This window comes from Staurois parvus, unplaced genomic scaffold, assembly GCF_062004578.1.
Source record: "Staurois parvus isolate SC_StPar_1 unplaced genomic scaffold, SC_StPar_1.0 ptg000550l, whole genome shotgun sequence".
Lineage (NCBI taxonomy): Eukaryota > Metazoa > Chordata > Amphibia > Anura > Ranidae > Staurois > Staurois parvus.
The window spans coordinates 540,270-560,379 of record NW_028318346.1 but is presented as its reverse complement, the minus strand read 5'-3'; the positions used below and the strand labels follow the sequence as shown (position 1 = coordinate 560,379).

General features: G+C 44.1%; 1 long non-coding RNA gene across 5 annotated transcripts in view; it reads right to left on the bottom strand.

The window, feature by feature from the left end:
* LOC149451045 (uncharacterized) overlaps positions 1-20,110 on the bottom strand; it is a 92,745-nt gene that overhangs the window by 33,812 nt on the left and 38,823 nt on the right. Inside the window, exon 3 of one of the 5 annotated variants that reach the window (XR_016315164.1) lies at positions 469-681. The exons of 3 other annotated variants lie outside the window; for them this stretch is intronic. This is a non-coding gene — a long non-coding RNA (uncharacterized LOC149451045). Of the gene's footprint in view, positions 1-468; positions 682-5,443; positions 5,547-20,110 lie in introns of those variants that run through there. One more of the 5 variants, XR_016315165.1, reaches the window with a different exon arrangement.

The following is a 20,110-nucleotide window of genomic DNA, read 5'->3' as shown; positions in this document are numbered from 1 at the left end:
TTGGCTGGGACCGGGGGATTTACAGCAGAGGCTGCGTGCGCCCCCTACCCGCAAATTCAAAATCACGCATATAAATACACGTGATTTTGCGCACCCTTTCCACCCTGTAGCAGTATTTCTGCTATAGGGTGCTGGGACCACGGTTAAACACTACAGCTAAATATTTCAGGAAATTTCTTTTATTGGACCCTTTCCCCGGGACAAACGTTGCAAGCTGCAATTTCTACCAAACTGCTTTGTTTGAGACATGCCAACTTTGGAAAACACCGGTGCTAAAACTAATGAATGGCAGCTAGTCTGCAAAGGACTTGCACCATTGGGACGGTCAGTCCTCTTGCAGTAATGGAAACAGATCTTGCTAATTGGACCATAGCATACCGATTGTCTCACAAGAGATCTTAAAAGGTACAAACTAAGAGGGATTTTGTAATGTAAATAAAGTTTCATGTCTTGGCTTCTAAAACTTACCTATAAGCTCGGCAATGCCTGTATGCATATCAAAGAATGGATCGGTAAACCAAAGGAGCCCGGTTCTGGCTGCAGGACTTGCTGATGGTCTCACACAGCAGTAGGTTCTACGATCCATCCTTGTCAGGGTATCCAGGTAGATTCCAGCTCACATCCATCACAATCTGGTCTGGGAGGAACTAAGTCCACAACTGCTGAACCCAGTCATCCTCCCTGCCACAGAAAAATAAAAGCTTCATAAAAACCACAGCAGACTGGCATTCTCTTGCTCAAAGCTGTAAGTAAACCCGCACTTTTCCCTTTGAAGAGGAAAGCAATGGGCGTGCCTTCCCAAGTAGCAGGCAATCTTTATTGCCCACTGTGTGTGTTCAGTCATCAGCTACAATGACTCTGCTCAGAGCTTACACAGGGGTGAGGACACCCCCCCAACCCCCTAATGTGAAAACTCTGGAGAAGGATATTTACCTGGAAAAGTGAAATGGATCCCCTCCGATATTATTTCCCCATTCCACAAACTACACAAGGCTTTGCCATAGTGTGAGGATGAGAGCACCTTAACACAGCGTTCCCACTCCAGACTGGACGGGACCATGTTGTAGATCTGGTTCTGTTAATGTTCTGTCCAGTTTCATTGTAATGCTGCCTAAAGCCATACCTACGAACGGTTCAGTGCTGCACAGACAGCTGCACAATAAAAACGCACAACACACTGACTAAAGGAGTAAAAACAAAAATGTCATATATTACAGTGTACCAATCCTTGGATGTGATGCATGCAGTAGATTTGGTGATCCTGCCAGTAACTCCCCTCCTGCATTGGAGTGCCCCTACTCTGGATGAAGGAGCACAGGTACACACAAGGAAAGCAGCACTGTCAGTTTGGGGGGAGGGGAGTGTTACATATACTAGCAGATTCTGATACACTAACAAATTGAAGCCAAACTTCAGCTCATACTGCCGCTACACAAGCAGTTACAGCAAAAGGAGGGATAAAGGTATTACGTTCATAAATAAAAGCGGACCATTGTAATCACCTCTGTCAGTGGAAAATGGTTTCAACAATGGAATTTCTACATTTGCAGTAGAGCTTGTTTTCTTGAAAAATGTTGCTGGGATTTTTTTAACCACTTGCCTACCAGGCACTTTTACCCCCTTCCTGCCCAGGCCAATTTTCAGCTTTCGGCGCTGTCACACTTTGAATGGCAATTGCCCAGTCATGCAACACTGTACCCATATGAAATTATTATCATTTAACACACACAGAGCTTTCTTTTGGTGGTATTTAAAAGAAAGGAAATATATAAGGAAGTGACAGGCGGGAGGTGGTTCTCTCGTTCTGGGAGGACATCACATGATATCCTCCCACTCTAACTGCACATGGGAGCCCCCCGGGCGGCACACGGCGATCAGTGGTGCGCTGTGTTCCTGGGACACAGCGGATCACCGATCAGAGGAAAGATCCGATGTCGTCGACTCTGTCATGTGATCAGATGTGTCCAATCACAGCTGATCGCATGTAAACAAGGAAATGCCGGTTATCGGCATTCCTCTCCTCACGCTGACAGCTCGTGAGAAGAGCAGAGCCAGTAAGCGGAATTCCTCAGACGGGACATGTACACTGATGATCAGTGCCCCGATGATCAGTGTAGCCCCATCAGTGCCACCTATCAGTGCCCATCAATGCCACATATCAGTGCCCATCTGAGCTGCCTTTCAGTGCCACCTATCAATTTCAGTCAGTGCCGCCGAACAGTTCCAGTCAGTGCTATATATGATTGCTGCCTTTCAGTGCCCATGAGTGGTGCCTGTCAATGCCCATCACTGATGCCTGTCAATGCCCATCAGTGCCACCTATCAGTGCCTCCTACTAAGTGCCCATCAGTGCAGCCTCATTAGCGCACATCAGTGAAGGAGAAAAATTACTTATTTACAACATTTTATAACAGAAACTAAGGAAAAACTTTTTTTTTTCCAAAATTTTGTCTTTTTTAGTTTGTTTAGCAAAAAAATAAAAAAAAACAGTGGTGATTAAATACCACCAAAAGACAGCTCTATTTGTCTCAAAAAATGGATATAAATTTCATATTGGATACAAATTAGGTAGCATCTGTGGTCAGTAGGAGGAATGGTGACTCATCATTGGTATAAGTGGGAGGAGTACTGTTCCCCGCCAGTGACCCCGCCCCTTTGTTTCCTTTAGCGGCCAGAATGACAGGTTCTTCTTGGAACTATAGTGAAGGAAAAAAAAGAAGTCGGTAATCACATTTAAAAACCGGCATTGACACATAGCGGCAGCCAGCGAGGGAACCTGAGTGTATACACTACTCCCTCACTGTATACACTGCTCCTCTCCTGCCCCCTCCCCCCTACAAAGAGGACCTGTCACTCATATACTATCACATAGGACTATTGGTCCTCTATGTGATGGCAATAAAATCATAAGTTAAAAAAAATAAACAAAAATACACATTATCCACTTGCCCTCCTGGGGATTTACCCCCCTTCCTGACCAGGCTATTTTTTGTGTTATGGCACTGCGTTACTTTAACTGACAATTGTGCGGTCATGCAATGCTGCACCCAAATTAAATTTACACCCTTTTTTCCCCACAAATAGAACTTTCTTTTGGTGGTATTTGATCCCCTGTGCATTTATTTTTTGCGCGATTAAAAAAAATACACTGAAAATTTTGAGAAAAAACAATATTTTTGACTTATTGCTATTAAGCATATCCAGTAAAAGAATTTTAGCCATAAATTTAGACTAAAATGTATTCTGCTACATGTCTTTGCCAAAAAAAAATCCCAATACGTGTAATTTAATTGGTTCACGTGAAGGTATACCGTTTACAAATGGCAGTATATATATACTGGGATTTTTTTTTAAATTATTATTAGTAAAGGTGATAATCAGTGACTTATAGCGGGACTGCGGCAGGCATTCTGACACCGGGGGGAACTGGCTTCATGTCACTGACATCCCCAGTGACACCAATACAGTGATCAGCCTGCCCCCTACCCGGAACTGCAAAACCACGTATATAGAAGTGATTTTGCACACCCGTGCCACCCTGTAACAGTACCTCTGCTATAGGGTGGACAGGATGCGGTTAAATAGAAATACAAAAAATAAATAAATTTGAGCCTCCCCACACATGCAGACATTTCAGTTTTCGGCCACGTACATTCTGAATTTTCAGTATCGGTTTTAGCACCTGAATTTTAATTTCGGTGCACCACTAATTGTTACCTTTGGGGAGCAGGAACCCGAATTTGACAGGTACCCGCTCCCACTTCTGGTGCGATTGCCTAAGACGATCGGAAGCAGAAGATCTCCTCCTCCCTCCCTCCCCGTAGTCTTCTGGGACACGTGACAGGTCCCAGAAGACTACGGGACCATTCACAAAGTGCAGCGGGCACCCGGCTGTGAAGCCGCAAGCTGTCACAGCCGGCTGACCACACTGATGATGCCGAGGACCAAGGGACAGGTAAGTGTCTGTATTTTAAAAGTCAGCAGATACAGTTTTTGGAGCTGCTGACTTTTATTTTTTTTTTTATTCCACTGGAACTCGGCTTTAAGTGTGTTAGACCCAACGGGAATGAAGGGGTTTCATGTCTGGAGAGTTCCTTCAGGCACACGGGTGAGGTACAGGACAAGGGAAGAGTGTTGTGGAGCTCTTTGTTTATGGATAGAAACACTCCAGGAACAAGTGTGAATATTGCAGCACTTTGATACAAGTTGAGTCCAAATTGCACCCCCTTGCCGGCAATGGAACCGTTCATATCGCAGAGACTCATATTGCAGCGATTATGAATAAGGTCCCTACACTACTTTTTGCTGATTTCATTGCAACTTGCATAGACTTCTGTTATATGAGGTTGCAATCCGCAATGAAATCGGCAGTGCAAATCGCACTGATATGCGGCTTGGAAATGGCGCTGAAGTAGTGTGATTTCAGTGCCGCACCAGTGCGATCCGGGGCTCACTGGATTGTTGTGCAGCACTTTGACACAATTTGGACATCATTTTTAAAGCAGAATTCTGGGTAAAAATGATTTTTTTTCCCCGTTCAGTGGAGCTGTGCAGGTCAGGTAAGTATGAGCTTTGTGCTCACCCCCAGAATAAACAAGCAGCTGATCCATGCAGTGGGGGGGCAAACATTTGTGACCGCAATCCTGCTTTAAAGTAGAAGTATAGGCAACATGTTTGGGAGGGTTAGAACCCGTCAGATTATTGTCATCTGTGCCCCATTGGGGAGATTTCCCTCCACTTCCTGTCCCATAGCCAAAACAGGAAGTGAGAGGAAATCCCTCCAAATTAAGGGAAACCCTTGCGCCCCCCCCCCCCCCCCCCCGGAGTCCCCATTGGAAGATCCCCCCTCTATTACTTTTCTGGGGACAACCCAAAATTTGGGCTTTTCTTTTACTCTCCCCATTGATGATAATGGTAACCAGGAGAAATAGAGGGGGGATCTCCCTAACGGGGACATAGACAGCAAGAAAAACCAGACAGAGGCTCTAGTCCTTCTCCACTCTGTCCAAAACTAAACTAACTACTTTCTCCTTTAGTTACAATTTCATTGTTTGTAATATTTGGATGTTTTTTATTCTGCAATGATTGTATTACACGGATCTCTTTATGAAGAGCGGAGGAGGGGCGTGGAATTCTTATTGGGGGGGATTAGAGCTCTGGATTCATTTCCTTTATGATTGGCTGACATCAGGGGGGGTCTGACACAGCTGCTGGGGGGTTATTGGGGGGCTTTCTGCACAGTGCCATGTTACTATGGACAGGTGGGGGGGGGGTAGTTGAGAAATCACTGGGGGGGGGGGGGGGGGGAGTTGAGGAAACACTGGGGGGAGACAAGTGATGGTGGAGCTCCAGCTGTCTGTCCATCACCATACATAATATACCCCCCAACACCGACTCCTCCATGAGGCACCTCCCAGCCTCTCCCTCCCCCCAGCAGTCTGACCTCCTCAGCCGGGCTCTCCCCGGTCGCCATGACTCCCGCCCGTATCTCTGGCTTCCCCTCACTCCCACATTCTTCTCTCCTCTCCGTTAGATAAAATGGCCACCAGAGGGTAGAAAGCACAACTCTATCATGTGTATTGGAGCTGATTGGGAAGGGAGACATCTATGGCGGGAGGCGGTATTACCGCTATGGCACAATCACACCTAGTGACATCTTGTGGCCGCTTTTATGAATAACCGTTAAACTGACCAAATGACTGGATTTCTATGGAAAATCAAGAAAATTATATCAAATTTATCATTGGGTACAAGTGTCAGTCAAAAAAACTAGGCCGGAAAAGTGACAGCTGGTGTGAGGTGGCAGGCTGTGATTGGCTGATTGGCAGGAAGACAGGTTAGCTCCGCCCCCAGGCTGCATCTCACCTCAATGCTGCCCTGCTTGCCGAGCAATACACAGCATCAGAGCGTGTCTCCTGCGACTGACAGAGATTATCGCCATTTATACGGATTTCTATTCCTATTATCACTACTATATAATTCTTTATATTATTAGTGGTAATATTTCAGATTTTTAGCTATTTGCAGGTCATCCAGCACCACCAGGATGCCTCGACCTTCACGACGCCCATCCCGTGGAAGGTCTTCACATCAGGAGGACGGAGAGTCTCCCATCGCCCATCGGACGAGGTCCAGAGTCCAGCGTCATCGGAGACGGGAGGAGGCCTCCACCCACCGGAGCCGCTCACCAAGAGAGCACGCCAGGGCCCCTGAGCACCGCCCACCTCCGGCCATGGTACAGCGTGCCAGGGCCCCTGAGCACCACCCACCTCCGGCCATGGTACAGCGTGCCAGGGCCCCTGAGCACCACCCACCTCCGGCCATGGAGCAGCGCGTCGAGGAGGAGGTAATTGCGTGTCCCATTTGTTTGGCAGGTTATGAAGATGGAGAGGACACGACCATCCTGGCCTGCTCTCACGAGTTCCACACCAGCTGCATCTACCGTTGGCTTGTAGAGAGCAACACTTGTCCAATCTGCCGGGCTGCTATTCTCAACCTGCAAGACGACCAGCCATTCCTCCCTGGGGATGTACACCAAGCCATCATTGGAGACATGCAGATTGGGTATATCATTGATGATGATGGTGCTATAGAATTGCAATATATTGTGTTCCATAGGTTGTAACATCTTTTTTCAAATGCCTGGATGACATCAGCTATGTTTGTAATGTATATGAGAAATGTTGTGTATATAATATTTTTTTCAAATTATATATCACTATTAATATTATTATTATATAACATACACGTTTAGCTGATTTAGCCATGCTTGTTGTAGTTATAGCATTTAATTCTTTGAAAAAAACAAAAGGAAAAAAAAAAAAAAAAAAATTAAAAAAAATATTTTTTATTATTATATATTCTTAGCCATTTTATGATTGTATTAGTTATAATATTTAATGCTTTGAAAAAAAAATGAAAAACAAAAAATTTATTATTATTAATTTATATTATTAGCTGTTTTATGATTGTAGTAAAATATTTAATGCCTTGAAAATTAAAAAAAAAAAAAATTATAATTATTATTAGCTGTTTTGTTATTGTAGTAGTTATAGTATTTCATGCTTTGAAAACATGGCCGGATCTAGGGGGGTGCTGGGGTGGGCTGTGCCTTGCCAGATTTCAGTTGTGCCGCCCAAGACTGCTGAGTTCCTTACCCACACTCAGAGGCGGGACACAGTTTCAGTACTTGTCCCTATCTCCTCCAAGGACCCCTTATCTCCCACAGCAGTAAATGTAGATTGGGGGGGGGGGTAATGAAACTGTGTACAGCCCCATGGTCAGAGCGATCCTGTGTCATCAGCTATATGGAGCAGCTCTGTTCTGACAGGAGGAGGGGGCAGAGCACAGAACCGCTCATCCAGACTGTAAGTTGGGAGGATGGGGGCTTAGGGGGAGATTTGTGCTTGGCTAGGAAATTTGAGAGGAAGGTGGATGTGTGCATGGAGGGATGATTTTTTTGGGTAATTGGATGAGGGAATTGGGGGCATTGGAGGCTGGATTGGGAGGCAAAGATTTGTGATGGGATTGGGGTTTATGCAGGGAGGAGGGGGAAATTTTGCATTGTTGTTTGGGGAAAAATTTGGCTAGCAGACAGAAGTTATGCTTGGAGTGAACATGCTGATTCGTCCTCTTTTTTCTTTTTTTTGGGTGGGGGGGGGAATTTATTCTGAGACATGATGCTCACACATGGGGGGGGGCTTAGTTTGTCATCATCGCCCTGGGAGCTAGACAACCTTGTCCTGGCACCACACGCAGGGCAGTCAATAGATCTCCTCTTCCCCGCTCAACACATTGCTGAAATCGAATTCCCTTACAGACACAGCCTCGGTGTACAGTGTATAACTGGCTGCTATGTTGCAGTACTGACCCTGTCCTCTCCTCTTCTGGCCCCTTGTCCTCTACCCTGCTGACCCTCTGTCCACCATCCTGATGACCCTCTGTACCCTGCCCTGCTGACCCCTGTACACTGCCCTTCTGACCACTGTCATCTGTCCTGCTGACACCTTTATCCTGCCCTACCTTTGCCCTGATAACCCCTGCTGACCTCCCATCCTCTGCCTGCTGACCCCTATCCTGTGCCTTACTGAACCTCTGTATACTGCCCCACTGACTCTTGTATGCTCCCATGCTGATCTCCCATCCTCTGCCCTGCTGACCCTTATTTTGTCCCCTACTGACCGCCTGTACACTGCCCTACTGAGTCTTGTACACTCCCCTGCTGACCTATCATCCTCTGTCCTGCTAACCCCTTTTACACTGCCCTGCTAACCCTTGTACACTGCCTTGATGACCCGCTGTAAACTGCCCTACAAACTAATGGCCTCTGTACTCCGCCCTAAAAACTGCTGTCTCTATCTCTCTGCCCTGCTGGCCCCTCTGTACGCTGCCCTACTGACTTCCATACACTGCCCTGTCAAACTCGCATCTTCTGCCCCCCTCATGTTTTTTACTGCGCCCCCACATCAGACAGGCTAGATCAGGCCCTGTTGAAAAAAAAAAGAGATTGCACTGGTATTGTTTATACTATTATTATTAATAATATTATTATATATTTTTAGCATTTTTCAGGATTGTAGTAGTTATAGTAGCTGATTCTTTGGAAAAAAAAAAATTATACAATTATACTGGTAGTGTTTATATTATTATGATTATTATTACTATTGTTAAAAAAAAAAATTACACTGGTATTGTTTTTATTACTATTATTATGATTATTAACCGGTTGCCAACCAGCCACAGTACATTTACTGCGGCAGGGTGGCACTACTGTGCACAATCACGTATATATACGTGATTCGCGCTTCCAATGTTTTCGCGAACAGGGGGCGCGCACGCGCCCGCCGACCCGCGGGTGTCATAATTCGATCCCCGTGGGATCATTCGATCTTGGCCAGTGATGTCCGGCTGAAGTTGAATGATCGGTCCCTGTCCTATCCTGTCCTGTGTTGACAGTTACACAGGACAAGATATGATGTCAATCTTCTCCGCCTGGGCACATTCTGTCTCAGAGAGAGAAGACATACAAAACGTGAGTACAAAGCGCTACACTAACACTTAGAAAACACCTAGGTCACATTTAACCCATTGATTTCCTCCCCAGTTAACCCCTTCACTGCCCAGTCACCAATGTCATTATTTACAGTGTACAGATTTTTTGCTGATCACTGTATTAGTGTCACTGGCGACTTACGATAGTGTTAGCGTCAGTTATCACCCCTCCCAGATAGCGTCAGATTGCCCGATAGTACACCAGTAATAACATTTAACCCCTTGATTGCCAGGAACACACTCAATTGCACACTAAACCTCCATTGCTAGTATAGTGTCTGAACGGATCAATATCTTTGATCAGATCAGCGCTATACCAGCGTTCACATTAGAATAGCATCCCCAAAAACGCAGAGTTAGAGGGATCAGCCCCGACACCTGCCAGGACCTGCGTTTAGCCTCTCTGCTCCCCTTCTCCACCAGCAAGTGCAGCGTCATTAGACAACTGTCACTTGATACATTATACACAAAACCGCAGTGTTCACAAAATCAGGCCTGATCTCTGTTAGCACTTGTTGGTAAATTTTTTGTAGCGGTTCAAGCAGTCTGACAGCCAGGCGCTCTAGGTACCTATAAATTTAGTGGCCAAAATGTCCAACCAAAGGTACACTAGTGAAAAGGCCTACAGGATTCTGAGCATGTCAGGTGAGAGCGAAGGGGAAGATTCACTGACAGAATCCGCCTCAGAGTGCCAGTACTAGTGCTGCGCTACCTTTTGGTGAACTGGCGAGCACCAGCGGCCTAGTACGTCCTGGGCTTATGCATACCCGCACTGCAGTATTACTTGGTGACGTGTCGAGTCCCATAACCGCAGTACAAGCTGGTGCGGTGGCGAGCACAAGTAGTGTCCCGCGGCCACCAAGAATTCGCACACAGGCCCGTAGAGCCCCTAGTATCCTTCCGGAAAAATCGTTTTTTTTTTGTTGTCACATTTGTTATTGTTCTACTTTTACTGTTTTATTGTTAACCATTACTGTTTTCTTTGCAGGAATGCTTTCAGCTGCAGCACTGACCTGTTTATTCTGACAGCAACAGGAACTTGCTCTCAGAATATACATAAATCAGTGTGGGCAGCGCTGTTGGATGAGATTTTTCATCCGCAGTTTAAAAAAAGAACATATATGCCGAAGCATGGGGGCCTGGGGTGGCCAGTGGGTGGATGGCCCCTATGCTTCGGCATATATCTTTTAAAATATTTGTTGGCACATTTCATGTGTGCCCACCATTAGAAGTGGGTGGATGCAGGGAGGTATTCTAATGGTGGGCATACCACCACACACTTTTTCTTGCAGAGATATTTCAATTAAAAAGTTGTTTTATTGAGTTACTGTTTTATTGTTAACCATTGCTGTTTTCTTTGCAGGAATGTCAAACTGCAGCACCGACTTGTTTATTCTGACAGCAACAGGGTCTTGCTTTGAGAATATACATAAGTAGGTGTGTGCAGTGCTGTCGGATGAGCTTTTTCATCCGCAGTTCAAAAAAGAGCATATATGCCGAAGCAAGGGGGCCTGGGGTGGCCAGTGGGTGGATGGCCCCTATGCTTCGGCATATATATTTTATAATCTTTGTTGGCACATTTCATGTGTGCCCACCATTAGAAGTGGGTGGATGCAGGGAGGTATTCTAATGGTGGGCATACCACACACTTTTTCTGGCAGAGATTTCTTCTCTTTTTTTCTATTCAGCCCACAGGCTGCATAACAAAAAAAAAAAAGAAAAGAACATAGCATATACACCCAACAAGGACCAGCAACATACTGGTACATCACTGGATTTTGAATGGTTATACCAGGGTGATGCATGCAGCTGCAGGCATCATCCTGGTATCGTTTTTGTCAGCTGGCGATCGACTTTCATGTAAAAGCAATCCTAGTGGCTAATTAGCTGCAGGATTGCTTTTACAAGCAGCGGGAGAAAATGCCCCCTCCCTCGCTGCCTTCCACGGCCTTTTCGGGCAGTCCCGTGCCATCAGGGGAATCTGAGAATGCAGCCGTTGTTTCTCCCAGCTGACCATGGAGCTGATTGGAGACCAGAAAGGTGCCAATCATCTCTATAGTCTAAGAAATCAGAAGCAAACGAGCATTTCATCACTTCAGTTGCGCAGGATACAAACAGCGCCATTTGTAAATTGGGAAAGCATCTGATCACACCGATCTTGGTGAGATTACATAATGTAAGGGCAGAAGAGATATCTAGAGTCTGATAGACCCCAGATTTCCCAAAAAAGAATATATGACAATGCCCATTGAAGTTATAGGGGATATTTGAATTCCCTGTGATAGTATTCAAAGTGCTCAAAAAAAAAAAAAATGAAAGGGACAGTGTAAAAATAATTAAATAAATCAAAATAACTAAAAAAAAAAATACCCTTGCCCCCCCCCACACACGCGCACACCTGCGTTCGTGAGCATGACCTTGTGCCAGTATGGAAACAGCGGCTGCACCATGCATGTGAGGTATCGCAACAAACGTCGGATCAAGGGCAGTAATTCTAGCACTAGACCTCCTCTGTAAATCTAAAATGGGAGCTTGTAAAGGCTTTTAAAGCGCTGTCTATAGATATTAAAAATGTATGCAGTTTGTTGCCACTGTGCGGGGCATGCGCAGTTTTAAAACACGTCATGTTTGGTATCTATTTACTCAGCATAGCATCATCTTTTATATCTTACCAAATAATTGGCCAATATATTTTGTTTTTGCGCATTAAAATGAAAAAAAGTGTATTATTTAAAATAAAATTGCGTTTGAAAATTCGCTGTGTGAGTATTATGTGAGATAAAAAATTGAAGCACCCACCATTTTATTCACTAGGTTGTCTGCTTTTGAAAAATATATAATGTTTGGGAGTTCAAGTTAATTTCATAGCAAAAATACTGATTTTTTTCAGGTGAACAAAAAGTGGCAGAAAAGGTTTGGTCTTCAGGTGGTTAGAAGAGTGAGTGATGTGTGGCATAAAATTCAAATGCTGGGCATAAAATGCCCCCACCCCCCAAAATGACCCCTTTTTGTTAAGTAGACACCCCAAACTATTTGCTGAGAGGCATGTTGAATCAATAGAAGAATTTATTTTTTTACCACAAGTTTTTGGAAAATGACAAAAAAATAAATACATTTTATTACACATAATTGTCATTTTAATAATTTATTGCTCACACATGCCATAGGTATATGTGGAATTACTCCCCAAAATACATTCTGCTACTTGTCCCGAGCATGGGGGTACCACATGTGAGATATTTGTTGGTAGTCTAGTCAAGTACAGGACCCCAAAATCCAATAAGCACCTTCAGGATTTTAAAGGGCTTCATTTCCTCATTACACTTCCTGACTACTTATCACAGTGTTGGAGGCCCTGAAATGCCAGAATAGAACCAAACCCCCCAAATGACTCATTTTTGCAAAGTAGACACCCCAAAGAATTTGATAAGAAACATGGTGAATCATTTTGCAGATCTCGTTTGTTGCCACAAGTTTTTGGAAAATAAAGAAAGAAAACAAAAACATATTTTTTCTTTTCTTTCTTTATATTTCAAAACCTTGTGAGAAAAAATTAGATCTGCAAAATACTCACCATGCCTCTTTTTAAATTCTTGGAGTGTCTACTTTCCAAAAAGGGGTCATTGGGGGGGGGGGGGGGGGGTTGGTGCTATCCTGGCATTTCAAGGCCTCCAAAACTGTGATAGGTAGTGAGGAAGTGAAATGAAGAAGTTACACACCTTCAGGCTTTCAAAGTGGTCATTGGATTTCAGGCTCCTGTATGTGACTAGGCTCCCAAAAAGTCTCACACATGTGGAATCCCCATACTCAGTAGAAGTAGCAGAATGTATTTTGGGGTGTAATTCAACATATACCCATGGCTTTTGTGAGCAATATATCATTTAAGAGACAACTTTGTATAAAAAAAAACTGTTTTTGTCACAAAAACTTGTGGAAAAAAAAATTTCCATTGACTCATATGCCTCTCAGCAGATAGCTTAGGGTGTCTAATTTCCGAAAAGGGGTCATTTGGGGGTGTTGGACTATCCTGGTATTTTAGCACCTCAAGAAATGTGATAGGCAGTCAGAAAGTAAAAACTGTGTAAATTTCAAATTATCTATACCATAGTTTGTAGATGCTATAACTTTCACACAAAGCAATCAATATACACTTATTGGGATTTTTTTTACCAAAAACATGTAGCAGAATATATTTTGGCCCAAATTTATGATGAAATTTTAGTTTTTTGGATATTTTTTGACAGAAAAGAGAAAATACTGGGGTTTTTTTGCGTTTTATTTTTTATAGCGCAAAAAATAAAAAGCGCACAGGTGATCAAATACCACTGAAAGAAAGCTCTATTCGTGGGGTGAGCATGCTGATTCGTCCTCTTTTATTTGGGTGGGGGGGTGGGAATTTATGCTGAGACATGATGCTCACACATGGGGGGTCTTAGTTTGTCATCTTCGCCCTGGGAGCTAGACAACCTTGTCCTGGCACCACACGCAGGGAAGTCAATAGATCTCCTCTTCCCCGCTCAACACATTGCTGAAATCGAATTCCCTTACAGACACAGCCTTGATGTACAGTGTATAACTGGCTGCTATGTTGCAGTACTGACCCTGTCCTCTCCTCTTCTGGCCCCTTGTCCTCTACCCTGCTGACCCTCTGTCCAATATTCCTGCTGACCCTCTGTACCCTGCCCTGCTGACCCCTGTACACTGCCCTTCTGACCACTGTCATCTGTCCTGCTGACACCTTTATCCTGCCCTACCTTTGCACTGATAACCCCTGCTGACCTCCCATCCTCTGCCTGCTGACCCCTATCCTGTGCCTTACTGAACCTCTGTATACTGCCCCACTGACTCTTGTATGCTCCCATGCTGATCTCCCATCCTCTGCCCTGCTGACCCTTATTTTGTCCCCTGCTGACCTATCATCCTCTGTCCTGCTAACCCCTTTTACACTGCCCTGCTAACCCTTGTACACTGCCTTGATGACCCGCTGTAAACTGCCCTACAAACTAATGGCCTCTGTACTCCGCCCTAAAAACTGCTGTCCCTATCTCTCTGCCCTGCTGGCCCCTCTGTACGCTGCCCTACTGACTTCCATACACTGCCCTGTCAAACTCGCATCTTCTGCCCCCCTCATGTTTTTTACTGCGCCCCCACATCAGACAGGCTAGATCAGGCCCTGTTGAAAAAAAAAAGAGATTGCACTGATATTATTTATACTATTATTATTAATAATATTATAATATATTTTTAGCTTTTTTTTAGGATTGTAGTAGTTATAGTAGCTGATTCTTTGGAAAAAAAAATTATACAATTATACTGGTAGTGTTTATATTATTATGATTATTATTACTATTGTTAAAAAAAAAATTACACTGGTATTGTTTTTATTACTATTATTATGATTATTATTATTAACAACCGGTTGCCGACCAGCCACAGTACATTAACTGTGGCAGGGTGGCACTACTGTGCACAATCACGTATATATACACGTGATTCGCGCTTCCAATGTTTTCGAGAACAGGGGGCGCGCGCACGCGCCCGCCGACCCGCGGGTGTCATAATTCGATCCCCGTGGGATCATTCGATCTTGGCCAGTGATGTCCGGCTGAAGTTGAATGATCGGTCCCTGTCCTATCCTGTCCTGTGTTGACAGTTACACAGGACAAGATATGATGTCAATCTTCTCTGCCTGGGCACATTCTGTCCCAGAGAGAGAAGACATACAAAACGTGAGTACAAAGCGCTACACTAACACTTAGAAAACACCTAGGTCACATTTAACCCATTGATTTCCTCCCCAGTTAACCCCTTCACTGCCCAGTCACCAATGTCATTATTTACAGTGTACAGATTTTTTGCTGATCACTGTGTTAGTGTCACTGGCGACTTACGATAGTGTTAGCGTCAGTTATCACCCCTCCCAGATAGCGTCAGATTGCCCGATAGTACACCAGTAATAACATTTAACCCCTTGATTGCCAGGAACACGCTCAATTGCACACTAAACCTCCTTTGCTAGTATAGTGTCTGAACGGATCAATATCTTTGATCAGATCAGCGCTATACCAGCGTTCACATTAGAATAGCATCCCCAAAAACGCAGCGTTAGAGGGATCAGCCCCGACACCTGCCAGGACCTGCGTTTAGCCTCTCTGCTCCCCTTCTCCACCAGCAAGTGCAGTGTCATTAGACAACTGTCACTTGATACATTACACACAAAACCGCAGTGTTCACAGAATCAGGCCTGATCTCTGTTAGCACTTGTTGGTAAATTTTTTGTAGCGGTTCAAGCAGTCTCTGACAGCCAGGCGCTCTAGGTACCTATAAATTTAGTGGCCAAAATGTCCAACCAAAGGTACACTAGTGAGAAGGCCTACAGGATTCTGAGCATGTCAGGTGAGAGCGAAGGGGAAGATTCACTGACAGAATCCGCCTCAGAGTGCCAGTACTAGTGCTGCGCTACCTTCTGGTGAACTGGCGAGCACCAGCGGCCTAGTACGTCCTGGGCTTATACATACCCGCACTGCAGTATTACTTGGTGACGTGTCGAGTCCCATAACCGCAGTACAAGCTGGTGCGGTGGTGAGCACAAGTAGTGTACCGCGGCCACCAAGAATTCGCACACAGGCCCGTAGAGCCCCTAGTATCCTTCCGGAAAAATCGTTTTTTTTTGTTGTCACATTGGTTATTGTTCTACTTTTACTGTTTTATTGTTAACCATTACTGTTTTCTTTGCAGGAATGCTTTCAGCTGCAGCACTGACCTGTTTATTCTGACAGCAACAGGAACTTGCTCTCAGAATATACATAAATCAGTGTGGGCAGCGCTGTTGGATGAGATTTTTCATCCGCAGTTTAAAAAAAGAACATATATGCCGAAGCATGGGGGCCTGGGGTGGCCAGTGGGTGGATGGCCCCTATGCTTCGGCATATATCTTTTATAATATTTGTTGGCACATTTCATGTGTGCCCACCATTAGAAGTGGGTGGATGCAGGGAGGTATTCTAATGGTGGGCATACCACCACACACTTTTTCTTGCAGAGATATTTCAATTAAAAAGTTGTTTTATCGAGTTACTGTCTTATTGTTAACCATTGCTGTTTTCTTTGCAGGAATGTCAAACTGCAGCACCGACTTGTTTATTCTGACAGCAACAGGGTCTTGCTCTGAGAATATACATAAGTAGGTGTGTGCAGTGCTGTCGGATGAGCTTTTTCATCCGCAGTTCAAAAAAGAGCATATATGCCGAAGCATGGGGGCCTGGGGTGGCCAGTGGGTGGATGGCCCCTATGCTTCGGCATATATATTTTATAATATTTGTTGGCCCATTTCATGTGTGCCCACCATTAGAAGTGGGTGGATGCAGGGAGGTATTCTAATGGTGGGCATACCACACACTTTTTCTGGCAGAGATTTCTTCTCTTTTTTTCTATTCAGCCCACAGGCTGCATAACAAAAAAAAAAAAAGTAAAGAACATAGCATATACACCCAACAAGGACCAGCAACGTACTGGTACATCACTGGATTTTGAATGGTTATACCAGGGTGATGCATGCAGCTGCAGGCATCATCCTAGTATCGTTTTTTTCAGCTGGCGATCGGCTTTCATGTAAAAGCAATCCTAGTGGCTAATTAGCTGCAGGATTGCTTTTACAAGCAGTGGGAGAAAATGCCCCCTCCCTCGCTGCCTTCCACGGCCTTTTCGGGCAGTCCCGTGCACCCAGATTTCCCAAAAAAGAATATATGACAATGCCCATTGAAGTTATAGGGGATATTTGAATTCCCTGTGATAGTATTCAAAGAGATCAAAAAAAAAAAAAAAAATGAAAGGGACAGTGTAAAAATAATTAAATAAATCAAAATAACAAAAAAAAAAATACCCTTGACCCCCCACACACGCGCACACCTGCGTTGAAGCACCCACCATTTTATTCACTAGGTTGTCTGCTTTTGAAAAATATATAATGTTTGGGAGTTCAAATTAATTTCATAGCAAAAATACAGATTTTTTTCAGGTGAACAAAAAGTGGCAGAAAAGCCTTGGTCTTCAGGTGGTTAGAAGAGTGAGTGATGTGTGGCATAAACTTCAAATGCTGGGCATAAAATGCCCCCACCCCCCAAAATGACCCCTTTTTGTTAAGTAGACACCCCAAACTATTTGCTGAGAGGCATGTTGAATCAATAGAAGAATTTATTTTTTTACCACAAGTTTTTGGAAAATGACAAAAAAATAAATACATTTTATTACACATAATTGTCATTTTAATAATTTATTGCTCACACATGCCATAGGTATATGTGGAATTACTCCCCAAAATACATTCTGCTACTTGTCCCGAGCATGGGGGTACCACATGTGAGATATTTGTTGGTAGTCTAGTCAAGTACAGGACCCCAAAATCCAATAAGCACCTTCAGGCTTTTAAAGGGCTTTATTTCCTCATTACACTTCCTGACTACTTATCACAGTGTTGGAGGCCCTGAAATGCCAGAATAGAACCAAACCCCCCAAATGACTCATTTTTGGAAAGTAGACACCCCAAAGAATTTGATAAGAAACATGGTGAATCATTTTGCAGATCTCGTTTGTTGCCACAAGTTTTTGGAAAATAAAGAAAGAAAACAAAAACATATTTTTTCTTTTCTTTTTTTATATTTCAAAACCTTGTGAGAAAAAATTAGATCTGCAAAATACTCACCATGCCTCTTTTTAAATTCTTGGAGTATCTACTTTCCAAAAAGGGGTCATTTGGGGGGGGGTGGGTGGGGGGGTTGGTGCTATCCTGGCATTTCAGGGCCTCCAAAACTGTGATAGGTAGTGAGGAAGTGAAATGAAGAAGTTACACACCTTCAGGCTTTCAAAGTGGTCATTGGATTTCAGGCTCCTGTATGTGGCTAGGCTCCCAAAAAGTCTCACACATGTGGAATCCCCATACTCAGTAGAAGTAGCTGAATGTATTTTGGGGTGTAATTCAACATATACCCATGGCTTTTGTGAGCAATATATCATTTAAGAGACAACTTTGTAGAAAAAAAAACTGTTTTTGTCACAAAAACTTGTGGAAAAAAAAAATTTCCATTGACTCATATGCCTCTCAGCAGATAGCTTAGGGTGTCTAATTTCCGAAAAGGGGTCATTTGGGGGTGTTGGACTATCCTGGTATTTTAGCACCTCAAGAAATGTGATAGGCAGTCAGAAAGTAAAAACTGTGTAAATTTCAAATTATCTATACCATAGTTTGTAGATGCTATAACTTTCACACAAAGCAATCAATATACACTTATTGGGATTTTTTTTACCAAAAACATGTAGCAGAATATATTTTGGCCCAAATTTATGATGAAATTTTAGTTTTTTGGATATTTTTTGACAGAAAAGAGAAAATACTGGGGTTTTTTTTCGCGTTTTATTTTTTATAGCGCAAAAAATAAAAAGCGCACAGGTGATCAAATACCACTGAAAGAAAGCTCTATTCGTGGGGTGAGCATGCTGATTCGTCCTCTTTTTTTGGGTGGGAATTTATGCTGAGACATGATGCTCACACATGGGGGGGGGGGGGGCTTAGTTTGTCATCTTCGCCCTGGGAGCTAGACAACCTTATCCTGGCACCACACGCAGGGCAGTCAACAGATCTCCTCTTCCCCGCTCAACACATTGCTGAAATCGAATTCCCTTACAGACACAGCCTCGATGTACAGTGTATAACTGGCTGCTATGTTGCAGTACTGACCCTGTCCTCTCCTCTTCTGGCCCCTTGTCCTCTACCCTGCTGACCCTCTGTCCACCATCCCGCTGACCCTCTGTACCCTGCCCTGCTGACCCCTGTACACTGCCCTTCTGACCACTGTCATCTGTCCTGCTGACACCTTTATCCTGCCCTACCTTTGCCCTGATAACCCTTGCTGACCTCCCATCCTCTGCCTGCTGACCCCTATCCTGTGCCTTACTGAACCTCTGTATACTGCCCCACTGACTCTTGTATGCTCCCATGCTGATCTCCCATCCTCTGCCCTGCTGACCCTTATTTTGTCCCCTACTGACCGCCTGTACACTGCCCTACTGAGTCTTGTACACTCCCCTGCTGACCTATCATCCTCTGTCCTGCTAACCCCTTTTACACTGCCCTGCTAACCCTTGTACACTGCCTTGATGACCCGCTGTAAACTGCCCTACAAACTAATGGCCTCAGTACTCCGCCCTAAAAACTGCTGTCCCTATCTCTCTGCCCTGCTGGCCCCTCTGTACGCTGCCCTACTGACTTCCATACACTGCCCTGTCAAACTCGCATCTTCTGCCCCCCTCATGTTTTTTACTGCGCCCCCACATCAGACAGGCTAGATCAGGCCCTGTTGAAAAAAAAAAGAGATTGCACTGGTATTGTTTATACTATTATTATTAATAATATTATTATATATTTTTAGCTTTTTTTAGGATTGTAGTAGTTATAGTAGCTGATTCTTTGGAAAAAAAAAATTATACAATTATACTGGTAGTGTTTATATTATTATGATTATTATTACTATTGTTAAAAAAAAAAAAATTACACTGGTATTGTTTTTATTACTATTATTATGATTATTAACCGGTTGCCAACCAGCCACAGTACATTTACTGCGGCAGGGTGGCACTACTGTGCACAATCACGTATATATACGTGATTCGCGCTTCCAATGTTTTCGCGAACAGGGGGCGCGCACGCGCCCGCCGACCCGCGGGTGTCATAATTCGATCCCCGTGGGATCATTCGATCTTGGCCAGTGATGTCCGGCTGAAGTTGAATGATCGGTCCCTGTCCTATCCTGTCCTGTGTTGACAGTTACACAGGACAAGATATGATGTCAATCTTCTCCGCCTGGGCACATTCTGTCCCAGAGAGAGAAGACATACAAAACATACAAAAGTGCTACACTAACACTTAGAAAACACCTAGGTCACATTTAACCCATTGATTTCCTCCCCAGTTAACCCCTTCACTGCCCAGTCACCAATGTCATTATTTACAGTGTACAGATTTTTTGCTGATTACTGTATTAGTGTCACTGGCGACTTACGATAG